Genomic DNA, 22453 nt, shown 5'->3' on the forward strand with positions numbered 1-22453 from the left:
TAAGGAAACTGATAGAAGAAGCATTGTATCATTTTTTAATGTACTCTCCATGTACAAGGATTTGGGTCAAGAGTTTAGTACTACTTCTGCATCTTTGTGTAATTAGCTGATAAAATGAGTCAAAGATTAATGGCTTTCTGCAGCTCTTGTAGCTAAAGACAAGCTACTACAAAGAGACATGTGATAACATGGTAACAGTCAATCCAGTTAATTATTACTGGATTACAGTAGAAATCCTATCTACATGCTGGTGACACTCACTTTAGGTCCAGCAAAGTAGTTACAATGAAAATGATGCATGAAATGCCTAAATGAAACTGTAAAGGTCTAGACTGAAATTCTAAGGTATTACTGATATTGTTAATTACCTGCCCAACAGGTCTTGCTTTCAGATCGATACTGGCTTTAGCCTTTCCCCACTTCTGAACCACAGATATATATAATTCTTTCACCACCATCCCCTGTCATTTCTCTTACTATTCTGGGGAAAAGAGGAAATGTTATCCTACAATGTGAACTATAATTCAAGCTACAGAAGCTATACTATTGAGTGTCATACAATCATAGAACCATAGAATCATAGAGTTGGAAGAGACCTCATGGGCCATCCAGTCCAACCCCCTGCCAAGAAGCAGGAAAATTCAATTCAAAGCACCCCCCCCCCCCCGACAGATGGCCATCCAGCCTCTGCTTAAAAGCCTCCAAAGAAGGAGCCTCCACTACACTCCGGGGCAGAGAGTTCCACTGCTGAACAGCTCTCACAGTGAGGAAGTTCTTCCTAATGTTCAGGTGGAATCTCCTTTCCTGTATTTTAAGCCCATTGTTCCGCGTCCTAGTCTGCAGGGCAGCAGAAAACAATCTTGCTCCCTCCTCCCTATGACTTCCCCTCACATATTTATACATAGCTATCATGTCTCCTCTCAGCCTTCTCTTCTGCAGGCTAAACATGCCCTGTTCTTTAAGCCGCTCCTCATAGGGCTTGTTCTCCAGAGCCTTTATCATTATAGTCACCCTCCATTGGACACATTCCAGCTTTTCAATATCTCCCTTCAATTAGAAGGCACGACAATCAAGTTTGCAGATGACACCAAACTGGGAGGGATAGCTAACATTCCAGAAGACAGGAGTAGAATTCAAAACGATCTTGACAGATTAGAGAGATGGGCCAAAACTAATAAAATGAAGTTCAACAGAGACAAATGCAAGATACTTCACTTAGGCAGAAAAAATGAAATGCAAAGATACAGAATGGGGGACGATGCCTGGCTCAACAGCAGTATGTGTGAAAAAGACCTTGGAGTCCTCGTGGACAACAAGTTAAACATGAGCCTACAATGTGATGTGGCAGCAAAAAAAGCCAATGGGATTTTGGCTTGCATTAATAGGGGAATAGCGTCTAGATCCAGGGAAGTCATGCTCCCCCTCTATTCTGTCTTGGTCAGGCCACACCTGGAATACTGTGTCCAATTCTGGGCACCACAGTTGAAGGGAGATATTGACAAGCTGGAAAGCGTCCAGAGGAGGGCGACTAAAATGATTAAGGGTCTGGAGAACAAGCTCTATGAGGAGTGGCTTAAAGAACTGGGTATGTTTAGCTTGCAGAAGAGAAGGCTGAGAGAAGATATGATAGCCATGTACAAATATGTGAGCGGAAGTCATAGGGAAGAGGGAGAAAGCTTGTTTGCGGCTGCCCTGGAGTCTAGGATGCGGAACAATGGCTTCAAACTACAGGAAAGGAGATTCCACCTTGAACATCAGGAAGAACTTCTTGCAGGGGGTTGGACTGGATGGCCGGCAAGGTCTCTTCCAACTCTACGATTCTATGATTCTATGAATTACAGTGCCCAGAATTGGACAAAGTATTCCAGGTGTGGTCTGACCAAGGCAGAATAGAGGGGTAGCATGACTTCTCTGGATCTAGACACTAGACTCCTATTTATGCAGGCCAAAATCCCATTGGTTTTTTTTTTTTTTGCTGCATGACATTGTTAGCTCATGTTTAACTTGCTGTCCATGAGGACTCCAAGATCTTATTTACACATACATACATGTAATTAAAATTTGCTGGAGTTTTCCTTAGACTTCAGCAACTTTGGGCCGTAATTAACCTATAAGCTACTTTTTAAAAGTTTGATTTTCTCTCAGTGCTTCCAATGTCTTTGTTAAGGAAGCTTTGTCGTGGATGGTATTTTTTAATCAGTGGTAGCAGCAGCAGCAAAAAAATTGAATATGATATATCCGGATAATTAACTTTTTAATGATGTTAATACTGGTGCATTAAGCTACTGGTGGATCTTTTGTTATAAATGTTTTTCTCTTAATGGGTTTTTTGTGTGCTGCCAAAGCCATTGAATAATATTTTGAAAATGTCTTAATAGCTGACTTTTGCACCTCTCTCTGCTGCCTGAGCTCTTTGAAACCAGTCAATGGCATTATGCTTTTATTCATTTATAATCTTCAAAGTTAACCTGAAATTAGCTATATAAAAGGACAGGAACTGGATCTTCCACTGGGCTGTTTCTTATTCTTTTCCTAAGCGATAAGGAATTTTCTTCAGAATTAAAACCTTCTGAAAGCCTTAGAATGTTTAACTAAGGTGTTGCTGGGATTTTGCATCAAAAATCTTTTCTTTTATAAGGTGGACAAAGTGCAACTTTGTAGCCATATGCTGCACTCAAGAGTGCATCTACAATGAATACACCACTTTTAAGTGCCACAGTTCAGTGCTATGGAATCATGGGAGTTATAGTGGCACAAGGTATTTAGCCTTCTCTGCCAAAGAGTATCGGAGCCACACTAAAGTACAAATCCCAGGCTTTCATACCATTATGCCATGGCAGTTAAAATGGTGTCAAACTTGCATTATTCTACAGTGTAAATCAGTCAATATGTTGGGGACTTTGTCCATAGTATTATTATCGATAATCTAGACACCTCCCAAAAATATAATTATATAAAATATATAACTGGAAAATATAGCCAGCCACATAGTCTTTTGCAATTGTCCCAAAAAGTAACTTTCTATGAACTTCATTGGAATGTTGCTTCCTGGGAACTATCCTGGCTGATTAACATCAATTGTTTTACTCGCCCAGGCTGGAAAACCACCATCATTAGCATCAATTTCCTCAAAGTATTTCCTTCACACATCCCATGAGAGATGGACTAGCAACAGCCAGAAAACATCAAACTGAGCAATGACAATTTATCAGATTTCTCGCTTCTTCTGTGGTTGGCTCAAAAGCAGACCTACCTTGAGAAGGCTACTCTCTCTTTGTCTCATCTGCCTCACATATCTGTTGTGGACATAAATGCTGGAAGGAAATAAGCATTATTATGCTAGGAGATCAGTGGACAAATCTTCAGATAAACATATAGCTAACAGAGAACAATGCCTATCTTAAGCTTTCGACTAGTGTTGGGAATAAAAAGAGATAACCAGGTTGAATATTCCTTATCCAAAATGCTTAGAACCATAAGATTTTGGATTTTTTGGGGGGAAGGGTTTTTGGAATATGCATAATGAGATGTCCTGGAGATGGGACCCAAGTCTAAACATGAAATTTATTTATGTTTCATATACCCCTCATCCACATAGCCTGAAGGTAATTTTAAACACGACATTTTAAATAATTTTTGTGCATGAAACCAAGTTTGTTTGAATGAAACCACCAGAAAGCAATGGCTTCACTATCTCAGGCACCAATGTGGATAATTTTGTATTTTGGAGTACAGTATTTTGGATTTCAGAATTCCAGATAAGGAATACTCATCCTGTAATAGACATCTCGTAGACACCTCCAAGGTAATGTGGCTGGCATGACTGCATGGAGCACCATTACTTTCCCGCCAGAGCAGTACCTATTGATCTACTCACATTTGCATGTTTTTAACTGTTAGGTTGGCAGAAGTTGGGGCTAATAGTGGGAGCTCACCCCGCTCCCCAGATTTGATCCACCAACCTTTCCATCAGCAAGTTCAGCAGTTTAACCTGTTGCACCATTGGGGGCTCCAATAGACATCTATATCCCTCTGTATGTACCGTATTCCGCCCCCCTCCCCCAGTATAAATTCAGAAGAGCTTTACTAACCATTTAACAAAAGTTATACTGAAGAAGCTACATGCTTAGTTCTTAGTTTTATAGTTTGCACTTTTCTTTTCAACAAGCTGTCTTTGATATGATGGAAATAGCTCTTGATGCTATATTCTCCCCCTCTCCACCATCCTGCATTCTAAAAATAGTTCAAGCTCTTCATATTGCATATCTATTCTATACTCTCTGGTTTTGATTTTTAATAAGATTGCTTCTAATGTTAAGATAACAGGTGGTGTAAACAAAAATGCAGAAGCAAAACTCCACCTTGACCAAGGATAAAAAAAGTTTTCTGCTGCCAGCATCACAGAATGAAAGAGCAGTGATCATTAAATGAGACAACATATCTGCTGCTTCCCTCATCATACCAGCTTCATTCTTTTAATGTTTTTAAAGCAGAGAGTCTCTTTATGGATTCAAGAGATGTGGCAACGAGAAAAGATGAGAAAGTGTGAAATCTGGCTGCACAAACCTCAGGCTAAACATTAATTTCTGATCCATTCTAAGTTTCAAAGCAGCCCATGCTGCCTGCCCTCTTTTAAATTCGGAAGGATAGAATTAAAGAAGTTATCTGATGTTGGATGAAACATAAGCTTGGAAGTGCATCTGTCTCACTTCAGTATAACTTCAGTATCACTGCAAACCTGAGATGTTAAAAATGTTGTTGGGTATGTGACTTATGTGTAACATTGGCTTAAGAACAGTCAAAGATCAGGGCAGTCTGAGTGTGCATACAGGTGCCACAATTAAAAAAAAACAGTCATAGTTCTCCATTTCAGTTGAAATGGATGGAGACAAGGACTTCCAAAAATCCCAGCACATCCACTTATTACACGGACTTGTTAAACATGTTTTTATTTATGTGTGAAGAGACTTGAATACCATAAAAGTGCTATGGAGGACCTAGCAAAGTCTAGACAAGAGTTTGCTCTAGACCTCCAACACAAATCTATAGTCAACTTCTGCCAAATGTTCTACTGGAAGTTGACTATAGAATCATGCTGGAGATCTAGAGACAGTTTCTCCAGAGCAGTGGTTCTCAACCTGTGGGTCCCCAGGTGTTTTGGCCTACAACTCCCAGAAATCCCAGCCAGTTTAACAGCTGTTAGGATTTCTGGGGGTTGAAGGCCAAAATATCTGGAGACCCACAGGTTGAGAACCACTTCTCCAGAGCAATTCTGTGATAGGCCTCTGTCAGAATTCCATGACTTTGTTCCATTTCAGGTAAGAAATATAAGGTTTCAGATTATGCAGCAGTCATATGATACAAAGGACTCTGGAACAGATCTCTTGCATAATATATGAGTCTACTGTATTTGGTTAAGTTCATATTTTAAGCCAATAGTTCCCAAACTTTGTTGATATTTCAGATATTTCAGTCCTTAAATACTCTCTCTCGTATTGTGAGTACTTAGGAATTTGGGGAATTGAGTCCAAAATATTTAGAAGTTGAAAATGGCTATTGTAGATGGTTTTTTTCAGTTTGTATTTTGAGAGTAGTCACTCTTACAGAGAAGGGTAAATATATATTTCAAAACTACAAATCCCAGAATTCCATGGCAGTTAATGTGGTGACAAAGTGCACTAATCCTGCAGTGTGGATATACCCAAAGTGTCTTGCTGGCATTCCTTGCTACTACAACTTTTTAACTTTTGAATTGGTGATCCCATGTTCAGATGGCATCCTTTGGGGCTGGCCGGCTGGCTAAAACTCTGGCTAATGCTACCAGTCCCTAATCCTTACTGTAGGACTTTGCTTTCGCTGACTTTAAGAAACAGATGGTTTCTTTCTTGTCACAGATGCAAACACAGGCAGGTGGGAAAATGTCCTAACTTGCATTACAGGTCCTTTGGAGATTGCCCTGAATCAGCACAAGTTTTCCTCTGGGAAAGAACTGGCATTTTTATTCTGCAAATAACAAACAATCCTCAAGGGTTGATTCAGCAACAACACAACAGACTGTATGAAAAAACTTGTTTTTACCACATGCATTGGAGGGAAACAGCTGGGCTTACAATCAGACACAACAGGAGCAATATGTGTCCAACCATCTGCAAATGAATACAAATACAAAGTGTGCCTGAAATGAAATGCTTTCATCAAACGGCAAGCTATCACCAGCCTTCTGAGCTTAGAGATCTCCCCAATAAACTCTGAACTTGGAGAATGTTTTGATCACAGTGTGCATGTAAAAACAACATAGGCTGTCTGAAAAAGAACATCTCTCAGCCCAAAAGCACACTCTGTTTAGTGTCAGAGATGAGATCAGAAATACGAACTGTAATTCTGTAATAAACATCTGATGTGCAGGCACTGGAAGGAAAAGCAACAGGGCCTTGTTTTTGCTTGACATCCTCATCTATAATTTAGCTTTGAAAATAAGTTGCAATGTACATCAACAGAAAGTGGAAGAGAAAGCCTGTTATCTATTATGAGTGTTTAAGGACTCTGTGATGGGATGCAAATCCATGAATGCACAAGATGCCACTTGGAAAATAACAGGGATGTTTATTAAAAGTGCTGGATAAATAACTCTGGGAGCTTATATGTCATCTCCCCCCTTCCCACAATCTCCCATACAAATCAGAGCATGGTGCATCTTGAATCACATCAGCATGGAACCACTATGGAAAGAAGACCTTTACTAGCTTGACTTTCAGCCCTCTGCTCCAAGGGTGGGGATTGTGCATTTCTTCAGACATTTAGAAACTACAGTTCCCTACTCAGCATAGCAAGAGATGAATAATGGTGGGAGGTGTAGTTCAGCAATGACATGTTTGTAACAAGACTGTAAATTTTTCCTGCAAGAGCCAGGAGTTGAATTTCAAGCAGCTGTTGGCTCTTGGAAGAAGGACAAATAGTTTTGGTGCCCAAGATGGGCCCAGAAACAAAACCTAGAGAAAAAGTAAGAATATCATAAAATATTTAAATTATATAATTGTGCCAGATCTTTATACAATTTAAACTTATGTGGTTAAATCCACTCACTGGTTGAACTACAGTAGACCCACTGAAATACTAGAATTTAGAGATATTTATAGAATCATAGAGTTGTAGGAGACCACTAGTGCCATTCAGTCCAACTCTGTGCCATACAGCATAGTAATTGATTAATAACGGTGGGAAGTGTAGTTCAACAACATCTGGAAAGACACATGATTCCCACCAGTGTTTTGAACCATGTTTGTAACAAGACAGTGTGAAACAGTCAGAATTTAGTATTTATAGACTATCCCTCAGTCACTGTTGCAATTAATTCAATTATTCAGTTGTTTCTGTATCTCTAGTGGGAGTAGCAATTCGATTTAGTCCTCAGTGTGTAGAATTAGGGCCCATGAACATGGAAGTCTTTTGCCTTTGTACTCATCAATCAGAGTTTACTTCACATAGCACACCGTAGGATTTGTAGGATTCAGTTTCAGGACTTAGGACTAGATAGTTTGTCTTGTTCATTGGGAGATATAAAGCTACAAGGGATGAAGAAGAATGAGCAATAAGTTGCATGGGAGCAGAGAGGGTGAGTGAGGGAAGGACTCTGTAGGAGTTATTGATTGTAGATGCCATGGTTGTCATATTTCATGTATCTTGGTAAAGCATTTGTGAATGCAATCAGTTCATGGGTATATATCAAAGCCTTCTGAAAATATGATTTGGTTACTACCTGCTGAACGGATATAGACAGACAGGGATAGACCATTTCACACAACCCCCTTCTGTAGAAAAGGTATGGCAGAAATATGTTGTGCAGATGGTGGTAGGGGTACATCTACATTGTAGAATTAATGCAGTTTGACACTACTTTTGCTTTTATGGCTCAGTGCTATGGAAACGTGGGAGTTGAAGTTTTTAACAAAGTCTTTAGCCTTCTCTGCCAAAGAGCTGGTGCCTCACCGAAACTCCAACTCCCTGGATTCTATAATATTGAGCCATGGCAATTAAAAGTGGTGTCAAACTGCTTTAATTTTGCAGTGTAGATGAACATGAGGAGTTCTGAGAGTTGAATTCCAAAATACCCAGGGTGCCCAAAGCCCCTTTCTCCACTTCTAAACCTAGTGGTTCCCAGGATTGAGTCTGCAGATGCGAGACCAGAATTCAATTTACCCTCCACTGACAGAACTGATGTGTATTGTAGTCCACTAGTATCTGTGTATCTCTTTGTATTGCTCTGTAGAAAACATTTTACTCATGGAGACAGTGATTTGCCATATTGTGGGGTTGCAAATAAAAGCCTGTGTGCCTTATGGACAAGGTGTTAAAAATGGGACAGTAAGAAAATACGCATGGCAAGATTGAGATATGGGTATGGATTTGTGATAGCGTAATCTGAGAGAATTCTGTTAGGCATTTTCTTGTACTGGTAGGTGTATAGTTTTAACAATAACTGCTTAGTTTCGCTTCATAATACTAGGCTTTTACAAATTGATCCACAAAATGAAACAGATGATTGCACTTTTTACATCTGAAAATAACTGCTACTATCTGAAGCTACTCAGAGCTTATAAAACAGGCCCTGTTTACCCCTGAGGATAAAATGACAGTCTTTTTATATTTGTTTGTAATGTAGCATAGTATTTGAAAATTGAGAGATAACTTGACCTGCCATTATCTTATAAAATGTACAGAGATACATGTATTTGAAACAAACTTGTTATATATTTTCCAACATGACAAATAACTTGGTTCACTTACTTAGTTAACATTTTTGCAGCATTGTCCACAGTTAAGTTAGATTTCTGCTTCCTTTATCGTGAGCAACAATGATAGCTCATTGGAAGCAATTCAGTGCCCTCCAGATGTGTTGGACTACAATCTCCATATTTCCCATCCATGTATATATAATTTCCAAATCAGGTATATATACACTCCACTTGCTTCACTACCAACAGAATCTCTGAAGCTGCCAACCACAGGTGCAGGCGAAACGTTAGGATGCTGCTGGAACATGGCCATACAGCCTGAAAAACTCACAGCAACCCAACAAAAAAACAGTCCCATAAGTAGTCATCTCAGCCAGTTCTCCTGTAGTACACAGCCTTTTGTAGATCTATATTTTTCTTCTAGTTCTAGCTCACATAAGGTTTTGATTACACTTGGTTATTAAGGTGGCTCAAATCCTAACCATAGAAACCCATGTGTGTTTTACGGATTATTTATTAGAATTCAAAATACCTCCTGTTACATAGTGCTATCTGTAGTTGCTATCAGTTTGTTTATGTCCCCCTACATTGTTGTAGACTATCTTTGCAATTCTATAGATTTATGGTGTATATTTCCCAATGTTCTTTATAGTACTACTTGCTATTTCATTAATTCATTGGGGAGACATTTGTTTGGAGTTCTTGTTTTCTTTTTGTCCTTTTGTGGGGTTGATTTTACTGTAAACTACTGCAGTGAGATCTTCAGATAAAATGGGCAAGATATAAATAAGTTGCAGTCCATCAATTTGGAGGCCATTAGTTTGGGGTTAATCATCTTTTACAAGGCAACTGGAGAAGGAATCAAGCCATTAGACCTTCCCCATTGGAGGGTCAGCAGATGTGCAGCTCAATATTTGTTCACTCTCTAGTCTGCCCAAAGATCAAAGGCCTCTCTAGAAGTATAAAAAGACCGGATCAATAACTGGGTCTTTTATAGGTCAGAACAGCTAACTCAAAGTTCACAAGTGGTGGGAAACAACAAGGATCAGATTTGGTTTGATATGTTAAGACATTCTTTTACTGAAAATAAAAAACCAGGACAGTAAGAAGCAGGAGTCCTTTGGAGATGCTAGAGGGCTTGAGATTCAGAAATACAAACTGACTTCATTCATCACCTCCTTCCCACCTCACTTTTCAGTGTATGTTATTGAAAATGATGTAAAACATCAAACTCTCTCAGTTCATCTGCAAAGGAAATAGGCAAACAAAGCTTATTCTGGACTCACACAGAAGTCATTAAAGGTAACTAGCCAGACATTGTTTGTGTGACAGTTTAAAAAATGTCATGTTTCGATTCTGCCACTATGCAAAAACAAAGAAAAAAAAAGAAATCAGTATTCATAGTAGATGTTTGCATTTAGTATTCTAATTCTTACCTCCATCTTCACTGACATATAATAACAATGACAGGAAGAGTGAACATGTGGCTGTCCTGGTTGGTTGATCCATAATACCATATTTACTCGGTTCTAATGCTCACCTTTTTTGACTAAATTACTTTCCCAAAACTAAGGTGCACATTAGATTTGCATAATTTTTAGGATTCAGAATTTTGAAAATTGAGGTACGCATTAGATTCGATGGTGCATTAGATTCGAGTAAATATGGGTAATTATATGCAGCCTTATATCATAAGATCTCAGGATCATAAGATATAATAATGTCTTTTAAAACAAGTTAAAATAATTTTAAAAATTGAAAAGCATATTGAACAATTGGCTTGTAAGTTGATGTAGCTTCTCTCAATCTCTACAAAGATAGCCAATGTGGCTGATGAGTGTTGCAGTCACAGTTAATTTAAATTTTTCTCAGTCGGTGATGGGGAGGGGGGTGGTTTCTTACTAAATGGCAGTTCCTGATGTGGGCATCACATTTGCAATGAAATGTTTATTGGTAATTTAGTTAGACAAAACAGATATCCATACATTCCCTCTTGGGTTCATCTTCAGATCTCATTGGGCGGTCTGTGAACCATTTGCCTAAATTAAGTGTTCTGATGTGTGTCTGCATACCATGCCATGAGTTACTGAATCCTGTTATGACAGTCTTTCTGGCCCATGTGCGCTTACAGTGTGAGCTGTGTTGTTTCAGTGTCTATTCTAGAAACCAATGAAAGCCTTACCTAATTAAACTTATAATAGCTTTGCAGGCAGGGGCTCCCATTACAACCAGCAGTGGCATTTGATTTTGCCTTTAACAAAGCAAATATCCAGAGACCAGTCCTGCAGACAAATGTGACTTAATTCCATAGTTCTACTCTATATATTCCAATCAACAATGTTTACAAAAGAAGAGATGGATGGTATAGCAGCTCCTGAATGAATAAAAAAGATATTCTTCTTTTGCTTAGAATGCAGTAACTGTTTTAAAAATGAATCAGTTTTAAATATACTACCACCTGTGTATCTGCAAGGGATACATTCCTGGACTTTGTGTGGATATGCATAACTGTGGATAATAGTTAACTCTATTGGGATGAATTACTTTGGCCCAAGAATACCACAGAGTGGCACTGGAGGACCTAGAAAGTGCCTAGAGATGCCATAGTTTATCAGAAGTGGATAAATGAAACGCTGGATACCAGTTGTGGACTGGTGCATTAATCTGAACAAAATATAAACATTGAGTGCCGTATTTATTTAATATTATAGCAAAAATGGGGAATGTGTGTTACTCCAGGTGTTGTTGAACTATATCTGTCATTAGCATCTGCTAAAAATAGCAATGGTGAAGAATGATAGGCATTGGTTCAACACCATCCTCATGGAGCACAAATTCCTCACCATGACAGACAGTGATGGCTCCATCTGAAATAATGCTATCTGGAAAAATAGAGGTGACATTACTCTATTCATAGTTTGGTAAATATTAATGGACAACTAGTTCAACTGATGCAAGAAAAGGCTAATGAGTCTTGCTGTGGGTTGTAGTATGCTGTGTGTAATCGGCTGTGGAACATCTTGCAAAAGTGGAATCTCATACTTTTGCAAGTATGAAATCAGTGTTCTGCAAGTGGATATAACCTTGATTCCAAAATTATATTTTGACATTTTGCATTGCATTTGGATTATTTTTTTTAAAAAAATGATTTAAAAAATTGTTCTACCAACATGTTCTGACACAGCTGCATAATCCTGGTTGAGATTCTCCCCTGTCATGCTCTGAAATGAGGAATGAGAAATGAATTCTGTTGAGAGATGAACAACTCAACGTGATCCCTTTTGATGTTTATACCCGATAAAGATATCACTTCTTTGTTGATTTTTGATATCGTTAATGCTCTGTAGGTATTCTGATCATGTAGTGAAATCAGTATGTGCAGAGTTGAAAGGCCCAGGAAAGAACAGATAAACTCCACTCATGAAATGCAGCAGTGGGCTTTCAGTAGAAAGCGCTGTGGAAGGAAGCTGCCCAGCAGCGTTCATAAAGATGTTAAAAAACCAGAGCAGATGGTGAACTGCACACCTTCCCCGGTACAATCCCATTCATTTCCTGAAAGTGAGCTACACTGCATGTGTTCTTGACATGGCTGACAGCAAAGCCAACTGGTGCTTAGATGCTCATTTGCTGGCATCTGTTTACTCTGGAACAGTGCCACTTTATACATAATCTCTGAAACCAAATTGATTACCTTTTGCCTGTATTTAGTGTAGGAATACATGGTTTTAAAGTGTGTGTGTTGTGGAGTAGGTGCAGGTATGCACACAATACACATAGTAATATTTATAAAAGAAAATCATTTGCATTTTCTCAGGAAATTCTGCATTTCTTCATAACGAATTTATAATATAGTTGGAGTTTTCCTTCTCCAAAATGCTTATGACTATCCTTGACATTTCTATTTGTTTTGTTTTGTTTTTGGAATACCCGTGTTTGCATTTATAGAGATCATGAGATTTCTTGTAGAGGGGACCCAAGTCTAAACATGACATTTCATACATATACCTTATACACATAGCAAGAAAGTAATTTTATTTTTAGTAATTTTGCACTTGAAACAAAACTATGTACGTTAGTAATTCCGACCACAAAAGCCTTTAATAAAACTATGTACATCAAACCCTCCAAAAGTAATGGTGTCGCCCATGTGGAAAAGTTTGGATTTTGGAGTATTTTGTATTTCAGAATTCTGGATAAAGGAGTACTCAGTTTGCATAGCTTTCTCAATAGTCAAGCTTATCATAATAATGATAAATAAACAATAAAGCCTTCTTTAGAAACCAGAGGAACTGCATGGATCTTCTGGCATACAGTGTAGTAAGAAAATTCACAAAAAAAAAAAAGAAGTGAGAGGAAGATGCATTAGCATAGCACAGTTAGAAAGGGAGCCATTAACCATCAAAACGAACAAAAAGATAAATGATAACAATTATTCCTGAATAATTTTAAATCCTTAATAAAATAATTTTTCAATCAGATCGTTACAAGCCTGATATTATATGTTACTGAAAGGCTTTGCAAAGCAATAGTTGCCAGTGAAAGGTGCAGTTCTGTAGTTTGCCTTCCCTGAGGTTTTTGAGTTCTAATTTAAATTAAGCTAGATGGGTTTGAACACATAAACACAGCAATCCTATTGGTGAATTTGTGAGACATTTGTGCCAGAATGCTTGTATCCAAAGTCCTGGTGGGCTCATGACAGCAGAATGAATAGAGTAGCACATTTTCCTGTTAGACTCTCTATCACTTCACCCATTTTTAGTAATTGAAATATCATATATATATCACCTCCAAGGATGGCGTAATTTTCCCCCAGTCTTGAGATCATACTGGGAAAACTGGAGAGGCCATGGACCTGCAGATCCAAATCTTTCTCTAGTCTGCCACCAACATGGCTGTGGAATATTCTCCTTATGCCGCTAACCAATGAGAAAGTATCAAATGTTATGGAAGCTTACACCTTGACTAAGAGGATGTTACAGTTATGAAATCCTCTCTGAAGTTAGGCCTCTTTTTCTTCACTTAGAGGGATACAGCTAAAACAGTCTGGATATTCTCCCATGATGTAGAAAAACAGCTGGAAGGACCCACTGGTCTTAGTTCAACCTGCTACCAGTGCAAGAATCCACCACTAAAGCATCCCCGAGAGATCACCACCTAATCTTTGTTGACAAACCCCCAATGAAGAAGAATCCACCACCTTCTGCAGTAGTCCTTTCCACTGCTACACACAGTTTAATCAGAATCTCTGGTCTCTTTCATTTAAATTCATTAGTTTGACTCCTTTCCTCTGGAGCACCAGAAAAGAAGGTTGCTCTATCTTCCATATAGCAGACATTCATATCTTCAAAGATAGCTGTCATGTAACTTTTCAGTTTTCTCTTCTCTAAGCCAAGCATACGCATTGTCCTCATCCATCCCCAATAAAGCAACTTACCTTTTACAATATTAATACCTTTATCTTGACTGTCCTTCTTCAACTCTGGTATCCAGATCTTTATGGCACTATTATTTCTCTAAATATGAACTCTAGTTCTGTTGATGCTGCATCCAAGTGCATTCCATTGACTCATGTCAAGATTGTGATCTACCAAGATGCTTAGATGTTTTTTTCCCCATGTACTATCATGTTCATCTTACATTTGTGCATTTCATTTTTTCTTGCCAACTGTAATGTGTATTTGTGGGTGTGGTGCCTTTAAGTTGCCTTTCGGCCTATGGTGACCCCATGAATTTCATGATGCTTTTTAAGATGTGGGATGCCCTGATTCACATTTATACCTACTGGAATTCATATTTTGGCCTACTTCTCTTGTCTATTAAGTCTATGTCTAGGAGAAAAAATATAGTGTGGTAAACAAAAATATAATGGTTCACAACCATCTATCTATCTCTGTTTCCTAGAATTGGTTGCTGTAACAAATGACTAGTGATAATGGAGAACAGGTTAATTACATTGCAGATGGTATTGAATCTGCCAAGAGATGGTGTGTGAACATAAGGAATTAAAAAAGAATCCTCAAATATATTCAGGTCAGCAGAAGAGTGTGAAGCATGTAAATAAATAACTTTATTTGCAGCAGTACAGCCTGTTCCACCAGATAGAGAAAAACTAGGATACAATGTAGGTGTTATAGCTGCAAGTCCTTTACATAGCAAAACAAAAACAAGTTAAGCCCATAGAAAAGTGAGCAATGCTTTGTTAGAACTGCGATTTCTGATTTATTTCATTTTTTCCAAAGTTGAGATGAATTTTCTGTTCAACTAACCTGTTCGGTCTGTCTCATTATCCCCATAAATTTCCCACCACAGCTATCCAGTTACAGGCATATTTGATACCTTACTAACTTGTGCATGACAAGCACACAGACTTAATGAATAAAATGAAGAAAGCTATGTGCGTGAGAGAGAATAAGGGAGAAATGTAATAATTACTTCTGAGTGCAGAAATAATGTGCATCATTTATGACAGTATATCATTATGACTCATACAGCTCAAGAAAGAAAGCTTGGATATATCCCAGAATCATATCTTCTACTGAATGCAATATTCTCTTTTACTGTTAGGCTCCCAGTTTTAAGACATTTTATTGTACAGAGGTACTCTACTTACATGTTCATTCATTTTAAATAATCTTCTCTCTTGTATTAAGTGTCTTGAGGGATCCTAACGATTAATGTATATTGTAATTTAAGATAGCAAAAATAGAAAGCCATAGAAAAATCCACTTCTAACCAGCTCAGCCCCAGATCCAATTGAAATTTTAAACAAGAAATCTTTCAGTACTTCTGAAAGATTATCAGAAATTCTCTCTTGAGTAGAAACAGCTTCCTTACTGTTGTGGAATGAATTCTCTGTATCTGTTTCTCTCTTAGATATACCTATCCTTTCCCCTTCCCCATGCTCCATTAATCATGATAAAGCCATACAAAGACAGCAGACATCACAAGGATTCATTTGAGAATGAAACTTTCTAATCGATACTCTCTGCTAGTATTATCTTACCCCAACATTTCTGTGCCAGAAGAAATTAACTTATACATTTACCTATCTAGCTTTTTATGTAAGGTCATGTTCGTGCTTGGGAAACTGTAATGCTACACTTTGCAAGACTGATCTGTTTCTTTTTCTTTCTTTCCTGTTACGTACTGCTTACATACTCCTATTTTTATTCATAAGGATCTCTGAGCAGGAAATAATGTTCTAACCCTTCTGAAAAGAAAATATTCAATTAATTGTATGATAGATTTCAATTGGACCTTGTAACTTTGTTGATTAATTTATTATGTTTTTTGCTTTTTTGCCAGTCAGCAAAATATAGCATTTGTAGTTCCTCTCTCCTTTCTGTACCCTGTGAGGTCAATCAGTTGACTGGTCCAGAATGACAGTTTCAAGATCACCCTTTGAGCTTCATGGTTCAGTGAAAGCTTGAATGTTGAGCTTATAAATCCCACTGCAGTGCTCTAATGACTGCAACCCAATAACTGTCCAGTGTGCCACCATGCTAAGCTAGATGTCTTCCATCCCTGATCAGTGACTCACAATAACCTCCTTATTGATACTAAAAGGAAGCAACCCTCCTCCTCTAAAATACAAATTGTTGAAAATCGTCCCCCATCCCAAAAGTATTTTAGTAGAAAAATTGGAAACAATTGATTATGGAATATTGTAGTCCCTTGGGGCTTGGTTCCAGGACCCTCCAGAATACTAAAATCCATGAATATACAAGTCCAGTTACATACAATGGCATAGTAAAATGGTGTCCCTAATATCAATGACAAAATTGAGATTCGCTTTTTGGAATTTTGTTTTGGGAATTTTTTTGAGCTGTTGATCATTGAATCCATGGATGCAGAATTCATGGCCACAGAGGGCAGACTATATTTTCTTTTAGAATGATGAATACTATATTTATAAGTTGTTTATAAATTTACTTTGTTTACATTGGCTCCTAAGGCCAGTGTAGTCATTAGTCTTCATGAGAGGCTCACCTCAGATGGCATGACACTGACAGCGGCAACATTGAGGTTCATGGTCTAGTAAGGTGATTCTCAACCTGTGGGTCCCCAGATGTTTTGGCCTTCAACTTCCAGAAATCCTAACAGTTGGTAAACTGGCTGGGATTTCTGGGAGTTGTGGACCAAAAAACCTGGGGACCCACTGGTTGAGAACCACTGGTCTAGTAGAATTCATGCTCACCTTCCCCTCGGAAAGCTTCTTCCATTGGTCCAGAAAGGTATGGTGGTGATGGCGCCATGTCCTCCCTTATCTAGAGAAGAATACAGCAACAGTGGTGCCCTGAGAAGGAGGTGGACATGATTAATTTGTTTATCCTTATCAAGGGGTTTCCTGAAATAGCCAGCTCAGTATAGAACCAGATTTAGGCACTGTGGGGTTCAACAGCCATGTTTTTCTTCTTGTTGTAGTGCTGGAAGGACATACTCTTTTTATTCTCTAGAGGAGGTATATGGTCAATGCCACTGTGCTCTCTTCCTGCAACCATGGATAGGACGCAAGTGATACTGTCTCTTTCCTTGGCTTTCATACCTTTCAACTATTTCAGTTGGATAGGGATGTGTCCAGTTAATTTGCTGCCATCTCCCTCTTCTACTACTTTTATAATATCCTATTTTCTTTCTTCACTTCTAACCCCCTCCCCGTCCTTAGCTTATATCAGTTACTGAAGACTGAGTTCAAGTGCAAAAGCAGTTTTCACTTGGGCCCCATCTACACTGTGTATAATGCAGATTGAAACTGCATTATATGGCCAGTGTAAATACACATAATGCAGTCCATTCTAGTTAAACTGCATTATATGATTTTACACTGACCATATGGCAGTTTAAATGGTGCCTCTGTTAGCTCAGCAAGATGGGGAGAAAAGGAGTGGGAAGAGTCTTGTCCTTCCCTTTTGAGGTCTGCAAAAGCAAACTGCTGCAGCTTCTTCTTGCTTTGTAACAGAATATCATGTACTATGTGACTCTGAATTGCTTCTTGGGGAAAACAAAAAGAATAACTGCCCATATTAAAACACAGGGGAAGGGGGAGAGACCTGCTAGTTAAAAGGTACTTTCCTTAAGCTCTTTGAATTACCTCTGAAAGTGAATCTACAGTGTGAAACTCTTCCACATGCTCCAAACTAATGTCTGAAAAAATTGTCTGAGCATATAAATGTAATGAATAAAAGTTTATTTTGGAATTTATCCTCCCACATTGGAAATAAGGTTTTCATATTCTGGGCCAAAGAGCAATCCTAGCCATTAGCTTATAGTAAAGAAATTTCTCACTTATTAAGAGAGCTGAAAAGACAGCAATCATTATGATTTGGATATAGTAGGGGGGAAAGCAGCAATGCAGAACGCTGGCACAAGGTTTTCCCCATAGTAACAGGGTTCTAGAGGAACAGGATGCTCAAGACCTAAAAAGATCAGCTGTAGAGAAGTCTTTGTAATTGCTGCTCTCTGGAGGCAATATAGCCAAGTGAAAGGCTCCCACTGCAACCAAATGAGAGAACAAAAACACTTGATTTGACACCAGTGCAGACTGTTGCTTTAGTTAAATAATGACCTGTTTTCACTGCTCCATATATTCACTTGCTTAGATTTTTCATCTAATTGTATGGAACTTGAGAGCACTGCAAACGGAAACTGAAGCAGTTTAATTTTTTATGATCAGAACTGCTTTGTGTCTCCCAAGATAAATGGATATGATGCTTAATTAGCTAGGAGATGTGGTTGAGGTTACTAGGACACATGTACACACCATCTACATGTTATTCCTTAAATGAGGTCAGAGAAACTGGTATCGCTAGCAAGAAGCCATGCTTCTGCCTTCCTTTTATTTATTTGATTTTTTTTATTGGAAGGAAAAGAAAGTAGTATTTGTCAAAGTTCAAGAGTTTTAGTTCCCACTGCTCCAAAGTATCACTACATCAGATTTTAACTACAGCTTTGCAATGATTTAAGACAATTGTCAAATTCAAACTTTCCAACAATGAAGTGTTGTGGGAGGTGAGGCAAGGCTAAGACCTGCTACTCCTGTAAGACTGTTTATTAAATCTTTTTATCAATCCATCCATCACGGAACACACATCATATAGTATATGGTGTCACTTATAGAGGCTCTCAAGTTGATGAATCTAGCCACATTCTCAAGGGAAGAAGCCACAGGGATGAAAGATGGGTAATCCTTTCTGCATTTGGCTTAATTACAGACATTCCACTGAAAGGTTTTAATCTGCTCTCCAAAGACAAATGCTTGAAGTACAACCAGAGGTGTAGTTACAAAGAGGGCCAAATGAAGAGACTGCACTACAAATAAAGATACCGCCCGCCCAAAATACGGTAAATGGTCCATCACACTCAATTTCTAGTGTTGCAGAGACAAAGAAAGTGAAAATTGCTTACACCTTCACTTGTCTGTGTGTTCTATCGGGGTTTTTGCTTTCTGTATTGCTTTGGATGTGTAAACTGCATTTCTGAATCCTGTAATGTTATTTAAGTTACTATAATGTGAGAAATTGGGATCAGTACTGTTCCATTATCCAGGTGGACATCAAAAGAGAAGCATAGTCTATTTTATGGGTGAGGGTGGGGGTGAAGGAGGAAAACCATTTTCCCTCCCCCCCCCCTCAGGTTATCCCCCGCCCCTTTCCTATGTCATAAACAATGGTTGTTTTGACAATGGCAGCCTGGGTGGGGGGAAAACAGGAAAACAGGAGGAAATAGTTTAACTCCTTCAACCCCCTCCCCCTAATAAAATGGACTATCCCTGTCTAGTGCCCCCTTGTGGCCTCCACCTGGATAATGGAACAGTACCTTGGGGTCCAATGGAAAATGGGGTGGGTGGGTCAGAATTAATAATTTGAGGAGCATGCTGTGGCACAGGCTGGTTAGCAGCCAGCTACAACAAATCACTCTGACCAAGAGGTCATGAGTTTGAGGCCAGCCCATGCCTGCATTTGTCTCTGTCTCTGTTCTATGTTATGGCATTGAATGTTTGCCTATATGTGTACAATGTGATCCACTCTGAGACCTGTTCGGGTGAGAAGGGTGGAATATAAATACTGTAAATAAATAAATAAATTTAGTCATCCCCTGCCTGGCAATGAAGATCCGCATAGTCAAAGCAATGGTATTCCCCATAGTAACCTATGGATGCGAGAGCTGGACCATAAGAAAGGCTGAGCGAAGGAAGATAGACGCTTTTGAACTCTGGTGCTGGAGGAAAATCCTGAGAGTGCCTTGGACCGCAAGAAGATCCAACCAGCCCATCATCCAGGAAATAATGCCTGGCTGCTCACTGGAGGGAAGGATATTAGAGGCAAAGATGAAGTATTTTGGCCACATCATGAGAAGGCAGGAAAGCTTGGAAAAGATCACGATGCTGGGGGAAATGGGAGGAAAAAGGAAGAGAGGCCGACCAAGAGCGAGATGGATGGACAGTATCCTTGAAGTGACTGGCTTGACCTTGAAGGAACTGGGGGAGGCGACGGCCGACAGGGAGCTCTGACGTGGACTGGTCCATGAGGTCACGAAGAGTCAGAAACGACTAAACAACTGAACAGCAGCACCTAGCTATACCTCTGAATACAGTAAACTAACAGCAATGAGCATTTGACACTATATACAATGTAAAATTCAGCAGGATATCTACCTCACTTTTTCTTAAAATGGGGTTGGATTCTTGTGACCCACTATCACCACTGGCCCCTAAATCCACATATGTAAAATAGGGAAATTCATATCTCCAGAAACTTCCAGGATAGTGTCCCTCTTCTCCAAAATAGGATAGCTCCCACAACTTATTTTACACCTCTGATTAAAACATTTATGCAGGAGAAACAGTCTGTGACATTATTGGTACTGAGCTCCAGAAAAGAAGGAAATTACAAGGGTAGAAAACAGTGGGGGTATCTTTCTGACTCCCCTCCAGGTCTGAATTACTTGCTGTGGAATTGGTGCTTTAATTTCCTACACTAATATGGTAGGTTATTGATGGCCAAGCTCTCAATACTCAATCACTAGAGCCGTACACAGTCTTATTGACATCAGCCATACCTAAAGCTCTGTTTTCATTTAGTTTTTAAAAAGCCAAGCTGGAGTCCTGACACATTCTTTCTGACTGCATTGACTGATTCCTCAGAAATTGTGCCGCGTATGCATGCACTTTTCCCTTTGTGGTTTTGTGGTGAGCCCACCTAATTATTTTCTGCTTTATCCCTGTGACAAGTTTATTCATTTTCTGCTATCTGCTGTTGTGTCTCATTTCAACCTTTAAGTTTCCAAAAAATCCATTGGAATTTGCTCTTAGATCATTACCTGCCTTATTATGACCTTTGCTTATGGCATTTTGCATGGTATTGATGATTACCATGGTTAGGTAGGTAAAGTAACCATCAAACCAGAATTTTGTGGATCAAGGATTGATACCTCATTCCAGAGATAAATAACATAGTACCTTCCAGATGTTTTAGACTTTGTTGTTGCTAATTATTACCATCATACCAACTTCAGTTTGTGGCAACATTATTAGAAGGTTGAGATTTAAAAGCAGCAAAGAGTCATAGAGTTATTTGACTATTGAATAATGACTATATGATTCTTGCAACAATTTTGACAGAGATTTAAAAATAATTTTGCAAGATTTGATTCTTAGACCAGTGTTGATTTTACATAAAAGATAACTGTGTGATAATAAAAGATGTATTCAAAATATTCTGGAATATTTAGATTGTCATAATGAAAGGCAGGCAGCTTTGATATACATTTTATGGATGTTGAGAAAGCATTTGACAATTTGAACTGGGTATTTTTGTTTAAAATTTTAGAAAGTTTTTTTATTACATGGGTAAAAACAATTTGTAGCACATAGAATATGTGAATTTTGGTTAATAGTGATTTAACACAATCATATGAAATACAAAAAAAGACAAGACAAAGTTGCCCACTGTCTACTTTGTTGCTCATGCAGACAATGCAGAAAGTGGTTTGTGCTGGTGGTGACCTGTATTTTCCCATGGGTGGAAAACCCCAGATTGCTGTGATGCTCTAATGTATTCCCATTCATCTTTTTGTTTATCCTGTTCATCCTTTTTTTAATCTAGATAAATAGTAGTGCATTTCTGAGATCATTGTCCTCCCAAAGGGACCGGAAACCTGTCTTGCCTTTCAGTGTGCTTTCCTTGATTGCCTCCTTCCCTTACTTTCTCTTCTTTTTTCTTTTTGCATAGGTAGGCTGTCTATCTTGTATGTTTAAAACTTTATATTTTTAGATAACAATTGTGTCCCACTACAGCACCATATTCCAGTCTACCAGCCTTCATGGGCACTTTTTATGGTTGTACATGCACAATGAAAACACACTACATACAAATTCAAGTAAAGGAGGAAAGGGGCTGTGTTTATATAACATTTATGTCGCAGTACATGCAGCTGAGGAACAAAGTTCCCTTCCATTTCCTGATATATAAAAGGTGTAAAAAACAAATAAATTACAGAATCATGCACTATAGGTATGTGAGTGGGGGGTAATTAAAAAGGCGAGATGGCTGTGTGTGTGCATATCAAAATTTACAGGTTATATTGAGAGATAAATCAGCAGAAGAAAAGGGGCATCTACAGAAAGGCAAGAATAAAAGGATGTCAGTATAGAAATGTTAGTGGGACTCTGTGCTGATTTATCAAGGTTATTGTCCCATTTTCAGACAGATTCCAACTAAAGA

At 38.6% G+C, this 22453-nt stretch overlaps 1 protein-coding gene across 5 annotated transcripts in view; it reads left to right on the plus strand.

The window, feature by feature from the left end:
* mtus2 (microtubule associated scaffold protein 2) overlaps positions 1-22453 on the plus strand; it is a 423984-nt gene that overhangs the window by 22247 nt on the left and 379284 nt on the right. The window contains exon 1 of one of the 5 annotated variants that reach the window (XM_062974686.1): positions 17564-19073. The exons of the other annotated variants lie outside the window; for them this stretch is intronic. The gene's annotated coding sequence lies outside the window, so the exon portion shown is untranslated. Of the gene's footprint in view, positions 1-17563; positions 19074-22453 lie in introns of those variants that run through there. 5 annotated transcript variants of the gene reach the window in all.

The sequence above is a fragment of the Anolis carolinensis genome, chromosome 3 (assembly GCF_035594765.1).
Source record: "Anolis carolinensis isolate JA03-04 chromosome 3, rAnoCar3.1.pri, whole genome shotgun sequence".
Taxonomy (NCBI): domain Eukaryota; kingdom Metazoa; phylum Chordata; class Lepidosauria; order Squamata; family Dactyloidae; genus Anolis; species Anolis carolinensis.